The sequence below is a fragment of the Balaenoptera physalus genome (assembly GCF_965194825.1).
Source record: "Balaenoptera physalus genome assembly, chromosome: 10".
NCBI lineage: Eukaryota > Metazoa > Chordata > Mammalia > Artiodactyla > Balaenopteridae > Balaenoptera > Balaenoptera physalus.
The window spans coordinates 62,711,212-62,726,475 of NC_138889.1; the positions used below are offsets into that span (position 1 = coordinate 62,711,212).

A 15,264-nucleotide genomic window follows, 5' to 3' on the forward strand; every position below is an offset into this window, starting at 1 on the left:
CCCCTTGGCAAGCAGCCTGAGGGTGAGGGAAATTTAGAATGGGCTGTGGCAGGGAGAAATGGTAAGTATCAGTTAGAAGTGCAAATTCACACTGCACTGAGAGACCATTTCTCACCCATCAGATGAGTATAAACCCCACAGTTGGACAACAATTTCTCTTGATGTGGCTGTGAGGAAAAGGCACACTCACACATTACTCGGGGGCGGGGGTCGCAAAATAGTACAGCCCCTCTGGAGGGAACATGGCAACACCCAGCAAAATGACATGTGCGTTTACCCATTTCTAGGAATCTATCCCAAATACACACTGGCAAAAACCTGAATTGACATTGGCACAAGACTGCTCACTGCCATACTATTTGTGTTAGCAAAAGACCCAGAGGAACATCATCAAGAGAGCTGCACTTCTTTTTTGTGGCAGCTGTTGGGAAGGGTTGGAATCCGGACAGAATGCTGGGTGATTTATTTGTTTCTAACGAATGTGTACTGAGGGCCTGCTATGTGCTTGGTAGCTTACATATGTCACTCCATTTAAACTCAACAATCTTTCATACTTTCTGGAAACACATTTATATCTGCAATCTCTAACACAGAAATTCTAAGAATACATCATGAAAAAAATGGCAACCATTTTTTATGCACAAAGTTGTCTACTGCAGTATTATTTTTCAGAATTACTTTTTACATTTTATCAAAGTTATGTAGGTACATGGTTTTAAAAAAAAAAAAGCCAAGCAGTACAAAAGAGCTTATAATGGCATCAGCAATCCCCAGCTCTTCATCTTCCTGTCACAGCCTGGCCTCTGGAGGTGGCCCCTTTGAACCATTTCTAGTTTTGTATCTTTAAGAGGTTCCTTCTGTATCTTTAAATAAAATGTTTGCTTGTGTGACTCTGCTTTTAGCAAGTTTAGATATTATGTATTGGCTTTCTGCTATAGATTACATTAGGGCTTGTTCAAAAGCAAACACTACTTTTTATTCTCTTTAGAGCCCCAGGACCTGACCTTGGGCCTGGCAGGGAGTGAGTATTAAATAAATATTTGTTAAATAAAGGAATAGCCTGGGTAGTTAGGGGTGGGGGGAGGAGGGCATTGGAAGCAGAGAGAAAAACATGAGCGAAAGAACAGAGGCCCTTTCTTTCTGACTAATAGGACCTGGTTCTAGTTCAGGGTGGCTATGTTCCACCTAAAATTGCTCACCTCCCATACTCCCTTGCAGCAAGTAGAGACCATGCCGAGTACAGCTTCTGGGAAAGGTTTCCAAAGGAAATCTGAGGTAGTTGGTGTATCTTAGGCTCCTTTTTGCTCTTCCTTATTCTTCCTTCCTGGAATGAGGATGTGATTTCCGGAGGCTAGGTAGCCATTTTGCAATCACATTCTAAAGCTGGAGGACCAAAACAGGGGAAGGAGCTGAATTTTTGAGGACATCATGCAGTTCGACACCAGCCTGGACTACCTATCTCTAGACTTTGTTATCTGAGACAGAGAGTGCTTTTATTTGTTTAAGATCATGTAGTTGGTTTTTCTGTTGCTTGCTGCTTCATGCATTCTTAAGGGAGGGAGATGGAAAAAGAATGGCCAAAAGTTGGTGGTTATTGTTGGTACCAAAGGGATCCTGAAAATTTTAGGTAATAAAAAGTTTAAAAGAAGTAAGGACGTAAAAAATACATATAAATCATCCTTGTAAATATGATTTCCAAAACATTTGGCAAGACATCTGGGCTTCAGAGGTTGTTGCTATGTCTTGTAAGCACACCTTAACCTCTAAAAAGTCTGGGTTTTTTCTGACCGTGCCGCGTGGCTCGCGGGATCTTAGTTCCCCGACCAGATTGAACCTGGCCCCATGGCAGTGAAAGCATGGAGTACTAACCACTGGACCACCAGGGAATTCCGAAAAGTCTGTGATTTTGATTGGTTGTCTTAATGTTTTATGCTGGTGATGACATTTAAATTGACATCTCCATTTTGGGGGGTGAAACAAATACCTGTGAATGATCTCTTTTTCACCAGAAGGGGCTCATTGGTATGGCATCTTCCTCAAAATTATACATGAGGTAACATAAAACCACTTTGCAGAACTTCTTATTTAAACAAAGAGTTTGAGAGTTTTAACTCATTTAAATTAATAAACTAATGAGAAGCTAAGAGCAGGGGTTGTTGAGCCCATGCAGAGCTCAAATATATGAGCCAACCAAAGGGAGGCAAAATTCATCCTCATGTATTGGACTCCTGCGCCCCACCTCACACCCTGTTGGTCCAGTTTTGACTCTGGCCAAATTGCTGCTGCAACCAGATCTGTGTAGGCGTAATCCAGCATGCTAGGCCTCAGCTGTATTGTGTTTCTCTCACTTTCTGCCCAGGGCTTCTTTGAAGCCACAGTGGGAAAAGCCTATGGGAACTCACAGGCCCTCAGGCATATGAGCCCTGAATGTGGGTGAAATTAACACTCCAAGGGGCAATGCTTAACTAGTAAGGGATGAGATGCGTCAAATGCTCCCCAGGTCTGAGATGCGTCTTAGAAGGTCCAGTGGGATCAAACCAACTCATCCGCTCAGCCTTGTACTGTTTTTCCCCCTCTGGGGCTAGCTCTCCAGTTCCTATAGTGACCAACTTCTCCCAGTTTGCTTGGGACTTTCCCAACTTTAGCAATGAAAGCCCTGCCTCTCGGGGAACACCTCAGTCCGCAGCAAACATGGATGGGTGGTTACCCTGACAGTTCCTCACTCCTGTACCCTGGGATCACCTCCCAAATAAATCCTCTCCATGCAAGTCCTTGTCTCAGGCTCTGTTTTTAGAGGGAACCCAGGCAATGACAACCCATTTGGATCTCATTGGGGTACCTGCTTGTCTCTGAGATCTGTTTCTTTTCTTTTCTTTTGGAATAAGTATCAAATCCCTTTATTGTCTCCCAAGCAGCTTAATTTCAGCTGTGACTCTCGCGTGCCACAGTTCTCAGAGCTCCCCCATCCCTACCCAAACAGGTCTTCTCCTAATACCAAGGTTTTGGGAGGGTCCCCCATCCCCCAGTCCTTCCCCTGACTCCCCAGCATGCATAAGCTGTCAGTCACCAGACCATATTGGTTGCCAAGGAGACACACACCATCCCAGTCTACCTGTCCCTTTGGGTCTGGGGCTGCTGCTCCCACTCTACACATGGAAGTTGGGGGATTGTGGTGAGGCTGTGAATCACCTCACCCTGCCCCTTGGTATGCTCATCACCCCTCTGGGTCTGGGCCCCGCCAGGGAGTAGGGTGCTGATTCCCCTTATTCTCTGAGACCTGTTTCTAACCAGTTTGAGACAAGGACATCAAGTTGCAGCTGGCTGAGAACATCTATAGAGCATCAGGACATGAAAAAGTACAGTTTCTGCTTCCTGTTGTTGTGGATTATTGTCTTGTGGTTTTTGCCAGATGTTCATGGGTATGAATGCAGAGAATACAGGTGGAGTCTTATCTGTGAACCTGCCAGCAGTCAGAGCAGATGGAAGGGCTCTGGTGCTTCTGACTCCTGGAATGAATGTTTCTAGTTTCTAGGTTAGAATTTCATCTGTTTCGAAGCTGGAGTGATTTCTTTCTGTTCGAATTAAGGCTCAGCTAAGTGAGTTTTCCCTGGAGGCTCCAAGAGGCAAAACTCTTGGACCAGAGAAGACTGTTTTCCCCCAGAAACAGGGAACTACCGCCCCCTAGAGGATAAATAAGTATATGATGGTCAGTGAAGCTCTGGGCAGCTGTATATTTTTCTGAATTTATGCAGGGTTTCTTCTCCTTAGATGGAAAAAATGCTATTGCTTAATCTTTAGATTGTCCAATAATTTAATAACTTCTTCTGTTGTTTGAGTGAGAGATTGGCTCCACTTGCAAAAGCCCAGCTGTGTTGTGTTTGAATTGGTATGAATTGAGGGATTGGGAGTGGGGACCCAAGGATTGGAACCCCAATAGATACAAGCATTCAGGGGTCTCTTGAAACCAATACAAATAGGAAATCCACTGAGGTTGAGAGACATTATAGAAGTGTTTTCTAAAAATCTACAGAGGGGGCCTAATTAATTCAGAAGTATCTTTGATATCAAACTCATTACTGTGTCATCTGTGGAATGTCCAGAACAATCCTCCAGAAACAAGCACTTGTATAAGTCTAAAATAAAGGGATAGGGCTTCCCTGGTGGTGCAGTGTTTGGGAATCCGCCTGCCGATGCAGGGGACACGGGTTCGAGCCCTGGTCCAGGAAGTTCCCACATGCCGCAGAGCAACTGAGCCCGTGCGCCACAACTACTGAGCCTGCGCTCTAGAGCCCGCGAGCCCCAACTACTGAAGCCTGCGCGCCTAGAGCCCATGCTCTGCAGCGGGAGAGGACACCGCAATGAGAAGCCCGCGCACCACAATGGGGAGTGGCCCCCCGCTCGCCACAACTAGGGAGAGCCCACTCGCAGCAATGAAGACCCAGCGCAGCCAAAAATAAATAAATAAATAAATTTATTTAAAAAAATAAAGGGATTCAATGTGTGTTTGGGGGGTGGGGTGGGATTAAGAATGCAAGCCACACCTCCAGTACTTTAAATGTGCTAGCCCTTTATGAAAAGCCCTCCAGGCTGAAAGAAAAATAAAAGAAAACCTTCCAAATTGCAGAACACCATGTTTACAAAGAGGCTTGAGCCATAAATTGCACTCTGTAATTTATGTTAATACATTTAAATAAATTAATTAGTTTTCAAAAGAATTAATCTTTTTTTTTCTTATTTATTTATTTGTTTGTTTATTTTTGGCTGCGCTGGGTCTTCATTGCTGCACAAGGGCTTTTCTCTGGTTGCGGCGAGCGGGGGCTACTCTTCGTTGCGGTGCGCGGGCTTCTCATTGCGGTGGCTTCTCTTGTTGCAGAGCACAGGCTCTAGGTGCATGGGCTTCAGTAGTTGTGGCTCATGGGCTCTAGAGCACAGGCTCAGTAGTTGTGGCGCATGGGCTTAGTTTCTCCGCGGCATGTGGGATCTTCCCGGACCAGGGCTCGAACCCGTGTCCCCTGCATTGGCAGGCAGATTCTTAACCACTGCGCCACCAGGGAAGCCCCAAGAATGAATCTTTTTAACAGTTTTTAAATTAGAAAAATGACTTCCAAGTGACAAAGCGAAACTACTCAATTGAGTATTAAGACCTTTGGGTAAAAGGTAAATTTTATATTCTTAAAAGAATAAAACAGAATATGTGAAATAACCTTGGAAAATAAACTAGTTTGTTAATACAAATTTAAACACTATTCCTGTTTTCAAATCTAAGCCTTTTCTTCAACATGTTTTTGGATGGGAATCAGGAAAATCTAACTTTGGTTTAATGGCTTCATGATTCTTGCTGAGTTTCAAAAGAAATATGCAGATCAGGCCCAATGATATGCAAATTCACACCAGGCCAAAAATTGGTAGTCACAAAGGTTTTAAGAAAAGCTTCAGTACTAAGACTTCTACTAAGGTTCAGAGAATTCTGTTTCTCTGTAAAGTAAATATAAGGAAGCCCTTGATCCCCTCTGCCAAGTGGCCTGTCCACAGCCACAGCCTAGGCCCTCCCAGGTCTGGAAATTATGGGACTTCCTTTTGCTGCTTTCAAACATGACACCACCGCCCAGCTTATAGTTTACTGAAGACAAAGAGATTCAGTATAGTCTCCATTTGAATTCTCCTGTTGGGAACCCCCAAGCTTCCTCATTTCCTCTCCAGAGTTCCCTTTTTTCTAAAGCAATTTGTCCTTTGTTTAATTATCTGGAGCATATTACCAGTAAATGGCAATATGTTACACAAATCACTGGCAATGCTTTTCACCCTCTTAGTTTTAGTCTCTTCAAGGGTGTTTTCCCCTTATTTATGTTGATGACCCATCTTTTTTCCCAAGTCAAGGGAAACAAGCTACTGGCCTGCCTGAGAGTTCCAGAACCACTTTGAAAGACTTGTGATAGATGCTCTGGGTGTTGAGAAACGCGAGTTAATGTACACAACACGCCCCCTGGTGGCTGCACTTGTCTACGGTTTGAACCAATAATGACAGGCTACTGTATTAAATGTGAATTAGCTGGTTCTGTTGCCAGTACAGCCTGGAAGAGCTCATAAGTGACTGGATGAGGGCTGGATCTCTCACTCCTTTGATTCAAATGAACACCCTAGTGAGGCAGGAGATAGATGAGCCCCAAGCTGAGCAGCTGGAGTTTGTCCCCTGTGGACAGATACTCCAAGATGAAGATAATAGCAGGAGGATAATAGGAGAGGCTGAGCCCTTCCCAGATAAACGACAGAGACCACATATTTCTCATTCTCAAGGTCAAGGAGACCTTCCCGACTATACATGTGCAGAAAGGTTCCTTGGAGGTCAAAAGGGAGTGATGTCAACCTTCCAGCTCTTTGCTGGAATCCATCTTGGCTAATAGATGCACGCGCACACATGGGAGAACCCTGAGATAAACCAAATACAGACTCAGAGCCAGGCAAAGCAAGATAACTGGCCAGAGGAAACCCGGGAGAAATGCCGGTAGTTTGAATAAGTGATTCAAACTACCACGAGGGCCCCTTTCTCTGTCTGAGCCCGCCCCCTCTCTCTCTGAGCCCACCTGTGTGGGCCTATTCACACGTACTCTTTTTCCTCCTAATAAACACTTTACATTTCACTACTTTCCTTTTCTTTGTGGGAATTCATTTCTACAAAGCTGACAGTCCAGGGGCCTTGTCACTGGCCACTGGTCCAGTGGCTAGGATGCAGCACTCTCACTGCCACGGCCTGACTTCAGTCTCTTGCCAGGAACCAAACAAAATCCTGCTTCAAGCCATTGCAGGCCTAGGCCACCTGAGAGCACTAGCATTTTCTAACCTGTACACAAAACTGCTCTGTGGGTGGGAATGCTTCTACCCTCTCCTGCACACAAACGCTTCAGCCAGTGTGTCTCCTGAATGTTTCCCCATTTTATCATCTTCTAAGGAAATATCTGGAACAATTAAGTTGTTTGAATTCTAAGAGAAAAATGTTGGTTTCTGCTGAGTGGGTATTTGGAGTTTTAATTAGCACAGCTTTCCCTGCAGCACAGGCCTATGGTGTGTTTCCAAAGACGGAAGGACCTTTACTGCCCAGTAGTGGGGTGGACCAACTACTGATTCTGTCCCAGCAACTCTTACCCTCACCCTTAGGAAGTGTCCTCTGAATGTTGGTTTTGTTTCACTGAGAATCTTGCCAGAATCTGAAATCATGGACTTGTGATCTGCATGGGTCCCTGAGAATCCTTGCGTTTAGGAGAAAGAACGTGTTCTGGGTATGAATGTGCATTGTGTATGACCCTTCTCTGCTGCGGAATTAATCTTAAACAAGTGTAACAGAAGCCCTCACGGCCAGAATGGGGCTGGATGGGACAGATTAGTCTGTGAAATCAGCTGCTGTTTGTGATTTGGAATTGGAGGAGGAAAGAAAAAAGAAGGAAGTAATTTTGCCTGTGTACATCATCAGATGGAGTTCTGCTTTATATGTCCCCCAGGTATTTTGTAGCAATGTGCCTCTATCAACTATGAGTTTTACAGGCAAAGTTCTCAAACAAACAGACATAAAATGGAAAAGTAAATAAATACCAGGAAATTAAATTCTAACACATGTGCCCTTAGTATTTTCGGTCAAGGCAAACCCTTTGAGAAAATAAATTATACTGTGAATTTTAGTTAGATGACTATAGGTCTTCTCCTTGATTTTACCACAGTGGGAAATGAAAATGCAAATGTGGTATTTTAGTTCCTGCAAGACTTTGAATTTAATTTCTTGATCCCCCCCAACCAAAATCTAAATTAAGTGGAAATTTCAAGTTCCCTGATTATTATTACTTACACTAATATTTGAGTATGTAAATGAGTATTAAACTAAATTTAATTATTTTACAGAACCAGTATTTTATAAATTGGTTCTTGTACTACTGGAACTTGTGTAATATTTATATAATATTGCAAATTATGTACATCTACAGTTTTCACTTAAAATGCATAATGTTTTATCACATTTCTCTTATAAATTCTTATAATCAACAGTTATTGTTTACTGTTAACTTAGTGTATTTTCTAAAATCTGTAAATGATTCTGAATCATAGGTGATGAAATATTAAGCAAATTAATAAATTACTATTGTTTATCTGGAGATTTTTAAAGAAATTAAAATCCAGAGAGACAGAGAAAATAAAGTATATGGTTACCATATAATCCCCAGGCAGATTTCTAACCTATGTATTAATTTTCTGTATATAAATACATTTGGTCTTTGAAATATTCCAATGAAGAGGGTAAATTAATCAAAGTATTATAAACATTGCTTTATTATGTGATTGATAATATTATGATTTAAAAAACTAGATATTGTCATTTAAGCATACAGTTTGGTGTGATTATATGTGAGTATGTGTTTAACCTCAGACATGGGCTTGCATTTGAAGGGGATCAGGATATGCCAACCCAAAATATGCCACTTTAGCATAAGAGCTATTTTGGCCTGAGGCATTTGAGTTCCTGGAATCCCTTATCTGCCTAAAAGCAGAGCCTCCCAAAAGAACTCAATTGTCATAAATCCCTTCCCCAGGAGAAACTCTAACCTTGGAGGCTGAAAGTTGGCACCACATCCAACCAGACTTTGTCAGAAGACTATCATGTCTCCTATTTATTCTCCTAAGGGCCTATTTATCTTTATAAAAAGTCGTTTGTTTTCTCATAAGTGCCCTTTCTCGTCCTTCTCTTCACCTACTAAGTTAGGTATATAAGCCCCAAATTCTAACCACTCCTTTGAATTGCTCAATCAGTAGCCCTGCATATATGCGCATTACATGCAGAAATATGCTCTTTTTTCTCTTGTTGATCTGTCTTTTTTCAGTTTAATTCACAGGCCCTATCCCTGAACCAAAGAGAGTAGAGAAAAAGTTGTGGGTTTTTTTTCCCTTCCCCTACACATTCAGGCAGCTTATTTGGGAAGTGATCCTAAAAGCAGAAGGGCAAGGCCTATTAACACAATATTGTAAATCAACTGTACTTCAATACAATTAAAAAATAAAATTAAAAAAAAAAAAGGGCAGGGCCTAAAAGTTGGAACAGGGAAGGAGCAAAGCCAACATAAGAATGCATAACAGAGTGGACCACTGCTGTGGGCAACTGGGGCTTGATCCTTTGGGGGCCTCTGAAGAGCTTTATGAAATGAGCCTCAGAATAGTCCAACTGTGGGACAAAAGAGAGACATGTTTATCCTCTGGCTTATGACCTCTGTTGGTTAGGGGTTGCCCCAAGGAATTTTGACTTCCCCACACTTCTGGGTTGCAGAGGTATGAATGCAAAGTGGGTTCTCCCAGGCATTCTGTGCCTCTGTGTTAGAAAAAGCTAGAGGCAGGAAGCGAGAGGCACAGCACACTGGGGAGATGTGTGTCAACAGGAGCCAGCATGGAACTTTTCACTACAGATGTGATGGGAATTGTTGGCGAGGCTGAGAGAGTGTGAGGTGGTGCACGAAATGTGCACATGCATACATTATGCACATGTATGCACATGCATACATTATGCACAATGTATGTACATGCATACATTAAAGTTAATGATTGAAAAAACCTCCAGAATAGTGACTGGTTGTCCAGAGAAAAGGAAAATGGTCTTTGGTTATGCAGTCTGCTCTCAGCATGAGGTAATAAAATTTTCTCAGTATTTTCTGCTCTGGTAGCAAAACTTGTTGTGTCCCATGAATCTGTAGTCTTACTTCTCAGAAGTCCGTTCCCATTTGTTTTGGTTCTTACCATGCTTTTGAGTACTTCATGACCTTAGACAATTTTTGGGGGAAAAAAACACTATCTACTCACTAGTGAATGAACTAAAATTTCTTATGGTGTTTATGTTACCTTCTACTATGGCTATCATAATATAGTTGCTCTGATTAATAACTGAATAGGCTATAGCCATTTCCTCTTCTCAGGCACTTTTGTTCTCATTTGCAATCAACTTACATTTTTCAGCATCTCCTTCAGATGTTGCCTCACTCTAAGATCAGGCTCTATACTCATAACCTTTGGAGACTGACCAGGGCATCTTTTCTCCCAGGTCACCTTCAGTGTTCCCCAAATGGTTGGTTTGCAGCACCAAGGGTTTTCTCTTTCGTCTTGTACATGTCACCCATGGCATGACACCCATAGCACAAAGGGAATCCAGGAACAACTAGCATGTTGGAATGCACCAGAATTTTCAGAACTGTTCAACAGTATTTTTTTTTTTTTTAATTTGGTTGCACCGCGTCTTAGTTGTGGCAGGCAGGCTCCTTAGCTGCAGCTTGTGGGCTCCTTAGTTGCGGCTCGTGGGCTCCTTAGTTGCAGCAGGTGAACTCTTAGTTGCGGCATGCATGTGGGATCTAGTTCCCTGACCAGGGATCGAAGCCAGGCCCCCTGCAGTGGGAGCGCGGAATCTTACCCACTGTGCCACCAGGGAAGTCCCTCAACAGTATTTTAAGAACTACACGTTTTTCAAGACTACAATGTGGGGGGAATTCCCTGGCGGTCCAGTGGTTAGGACTCAATGCTTTCACTGCCAAGGGCCAGGGTTCAATCCCTGGTCAGGGAACTAAGATCCCACAAGCCACTCGGTGTGGCCAAAAAAAAAGAAAGAAAGAAAGAAAGAAAAAGATTACAGTGTGGGGAAAAACGTGTTAAGACAAAGAGAGAAATTCAACTCCTACTCCCCCACTCCCCCACCCTGTCCCAACTTGGAAAGATAATTTTATACACATGAATAGAATTTAATAATTTTAAAGCAAGTCCAGGTGCAAGTATTGATACAATGTCTGTTGGCAAAGAGTCCTAAAGTTTTTCTAAAGGCTTATTCTTAAGCTTGGATTAACTTTGTCTATGAATAGTTTGTAAAGGCCTATTGAATCATGAAGGCCTTATATGGCTCACGTTTGTCTGGAATCAGGGAAGGTGGTGAAACTTCACAATGGAATTCTAGGGACTTCCCTGGTGGCGCAATGGTTAAGAATCTGCCTGCCAATGCAGGGGACATGGGTTCTATCCCTGGTCCGGGAATATCCCATATGCTGAGAAGCAGCTAAGCCCGTGACCCACAGCTACTGAAGCCTGCGCGCCTAGAGCCCGTGCTCTGCAACAAGAGAAGCCACCACAATGAGAAGTCGGTGCACTGCAATGAAGAGTAGCCCCCGCTCGCTGCAACTAGAGAAAGCTCGCGTGCAGCAACGAAGACCCAACGCAGCCAAAAATAAATAAATGAAATAAGTTAATTAAAAAACAAAACAAAACAAAATGGAATTCTAAAGAAGATTAACTGGTCAGGGTTTAAGCAGAAACTGAACTAGAGTGGCCAGATGCCCGTAAAAGCATGACATCTACCACAAATGAAGGCTGGGACTCTTTGCACCTGATCCATCCATGGGAGGCCTGTGCAATTTTTGGTTACTCCCCCATGGCCACTCCCTGGCAGAGCATTTGTGGGCAAGATGATGTTGTGTTGATTATTTCAAAGCACTAGTGATGCACATCTAAGCATTCTATTCCAGGTGCAACTACCAACTGACCTCCATAGACAGAGGAATGGCAAAAGCTGTTGAGATCACACAATGTTTATCAAAGGAAGACATCACTGGAACTTCATTGGAAGGGACCTTTTCAAGCCTTGGTAAGTACTAAACTGGCTGACAGGTGCCAGATCCTTCAGTCTGAGATCCCACGTTCTCACTATAAGAAAAATGTATCCCATCCGTCTAACAGATTTTTGCTATGAACCTCTGTTTTTCTCTTAAACACAGGGACCAATTGCTTCTCACTCGAGGTCCAGGGAGGATAGGACAGCTTCCAGGAAACTCCTGGTAGTGTTACAGAGCAGCAAGCTTGTCCTCTACTCTAACCCTGACCTGTGGTTAATTGGATTTCTATATGAAAAATGATGAAATTTGACTTCTCCTTCAACTATACTCCAAAATCAATTCCAACTGGGTTGGTGATCTATATGTGACAAAATAGCAAGCCTTCTAGAGGATAACATTGGAGAAATTCTTGATCTTGGGGTAAAGAAAATTTTCTTAAATTGAGCATGATAAACACCAACCATAAAAGAAAAGACAGTAAGTTGGACTACATTAAAATGAATACTTTCTATTTCTGTTAAAATAATACAATTAGGAGAGTGAAAAAGTAAGCCACAGCATGGGTGACAATATTTGCAACATATATAGCCAACGAAGAGTTTGTTGAAAGACTGTATAAAGGACTCCTAAATATCAACAAAAGAAATACAGAAAGCCCAATAGAAAATAGGGCAGGAGGCATGCGTGGCATTTCACAAAAGAGGATTCTCAAATGATCAATAAGCATATGAAAAAATGATCAGCTTCTTTCATGAGAGAAATGCAAATAAAACCACACTAAGATGCCCACCAGAGTGGCCAAATTATAAAGATCAGCAATAGCAAGTATGGATAACAAAATGGAGCAACAGGAACTTTGTTCACTTCTGGTGGGAACGTAGATTAATAGACCATTTTGGAAAATTGTTTGGCTGTATCTACTAAAGTTGAACACCAACTTATGGGACATATATCATATGTCCCAGCTATCCCACTCCTAGGTATATACCCAAGAGAATTGAGTAACATGTAAAAATATGTACACACGTATACAACAGGTACAACAATGTTCATGGTAGCATTATTCCTAAGAGTCAAAATTTGGAAAGAACGAAATGCCATCAACAGTAGAATGGGCAAATAAATTGTCATATATCCATACAATGAAATATAATAGACCAATGAAAAGGAATAAAATGCAGCTATATGCAACAACACGAATGAGTTTTAAAAATGGAATTTTGAGTGAATCAAGTCAGACACAAAAGAATACATTCCATATGATTCCATTTATATAAAATACTAAAACAGGCAAAACGAACTTCCAGGTTGGTGAACACGTGGAGGTGCTGGGATAGTGGCTCAGAGCGGGCATGGAAGCTCCCAGTCCCCCATACCACGCCTTATGCATCTCTTCCATCTCACTGTTCTTGAGTTATATTCTTTATTTTTTCTTTTCTTTTTGTTTTAAATTTATTTTTTTAATTTATTTTTGGCTGCATCAGGTCTTAATTGCAGCACGCAGGATCTTTGTTGCAGCATGAGGGATCTTTCTTTGAGGTGCACGGGCTCTTTGTTGTGGTGCAAGGGCTTCTGTCTAGTTGTGGCGTGTGGGCTCCAGAGCGCGGACTTCTCTCTAGTTGTGGCGTGCGGGCTCCAGAGCATGTGGGCTCAGTAGTTGCACTGCATGGGCTTAGTTGCCCTGTGGCATGTGGGATCTTAGTTCCCTGACCAGGGATCGAACCCGTGCCCCCTCCATTGGAAGGAGGATTCTTAACCACTGGACCACCAGGGAAGTTCCTTGAGTTATTTTCTTTTATAATAAACTGGTAATCTAGTAAGTAAAAAATAAAACAGGCAAAATGAATCTATGGTGTTGGAAGTTATAGCAGTGGTTACCCTTGTGGGATGCAATGACTAATGGGTGCACAGGGACTTCTGGATTGGTGGCAATGTTCTCTTTCTTGATCAGGGTGCTGGTTATATGGGTGGGATAATTTTGTGAAAATTCATCAAGCTGTAGCTTTATAATTTGTGCACTTTCCTGTATGCATGCTATACTCTAATAAAACATTTAAAAAATAATGAAGTCCCCACCCCTCCCACACCCGCATTGCCCTTGATAACTCCAGATCTGCCTCTTTGGCTGGGTACCTTGAGGTACCTATTAATTTCTCCTCTAATAGCTTTCCCATTCATAGAATGAAAACAATTTATTTCTTCAGTAAAGTTTTCCCAAGCTCCTAATACATGCCAGGCATTATTCTCAGTGCTTGGGATACATCAGTGAAGTAAACATACAGAGATCCCTGCCCTCTTGGAGTTTAAATTCTAGAGATGAGAGAGAGACAGGCAATAAATAAACACACACACAAAAATAAATGATACAGGATGCTTGTAGGTAGTAACTGCTATGGCAAAAAGAAAATTTAGGACAAAAAGAACCAGGAGTATGGAGGGGGCAAGTTGCAATATGAAATGGCATAAAAAATACATGTACAGTATTTTAAATTGTGACAAGTGCTAAGGGGAAGCATAGAGCAGGAAAAGGGAGAGAGAGAGAGAGAGCGTTTGTGGCAGGGAGGCAATTACAATTGCAGATGAACATGGCATACCTCACTGAGAAGGGGATATTTGAGTATAGCCAGGCAGATGTCCGGGGGAAGTAAGCTCCAGGCAGCAAGAACACAAATCAAAGGCCCTAAACCAAAAATGTGCCTGCATGTTTCAGAAATTACAAGGAGGTCAGTGTGGCTGCAGCAGAATGAGCCATTTGGAGAGTGGTAGAAGATGAGATCAGAATGTTTATGGGATGCTGAATTGTATATGGCTTTTTCAGACACCGTAAGGACTTCGGCTGTTAGCCATTTGAGGATTTGAGCAGAGAAATGACATGTTTAGACTTAAGTTCACAGTCATTTTGGTGGGTAAGAGTAGAAGCAGGGGGATCAGTTAGGAGGTTGTATCAGTCGGGGTTCCGTGAATGAAACAGAAACCACCCAGTCACTTTAAACAGAAAGGGATTCAATATAGGGAATTAGGAGTTTACAAAATTGTTGGAAGGGCTGGAGGAGTAGAAGTCAGGGGTCCTCACTGGCATTGGTCTTCAAAGTCTCACCACTGTGATGAAACTCAATTATCAAAAAGCTGATTCTAACTCCTGCAATTATTCCTACACCCCAAACTGGCTCTCACACCCATGAAGCTGGTGGAGAGACCTTGGAAGGAATAAGGAATCAAGAATCTGACCACCAAAATAGTCCTGTTTGTCTACATTGGCTTGCCAGCAGTCACAGCAGCAAAAAGATGACCTCCACTTCCCACCTTCTATTGTATATTTCGTGTGTGTGATTATTATCAGGAACTAATTGACAGACCCTAATTGCAGTGGGGTCTGGAAAATATGGTTTTTAACTCTCCAACCTCTCCAAGAGTGAGGAGAGCAATGAGGGAGTTTGAGAAAGACAATCTGATTACTGTCTACAGCAGAGGTCACTAAAACAATCCAGGTGGGAAATAGTGGGAGCTGAGACCAAGGTGGTAGGGGTGTAGTGGTGAGAAGCGGTTGCATTGGATTCAGTATATAATTGGAAGGTAGACACAATAAGTTTTGCTCATGGCCCAGATGTGGGGTGTGAGGGGAAGAGAGGAGTCAAGGCTAACTCCAAGT

At 42.5% G+C, this 15,264-nt stretch overlaps 1 long non-coding RNA gene across 1 annotated transcript in view; it reads left to right on the forward strand.

Annotated features, from left to right (window-relative positions):
* Window positions 1-15,264, forward strand: part of LOC309637236 — a 49,580-nt gene that overhangs the window by 16,384 nt on the left and 17,932 nt on the right. The window contains exon 2 of the long non-coding RNA XR_014250452.1: window positions 11,529-11,647. This is a non-coding gene — a long non-coding RNA (uncharacterized lncRNA). The remainder of the gene's footprint in view (window positions 1-11,528; window positions 11,648-15,264) is intronic.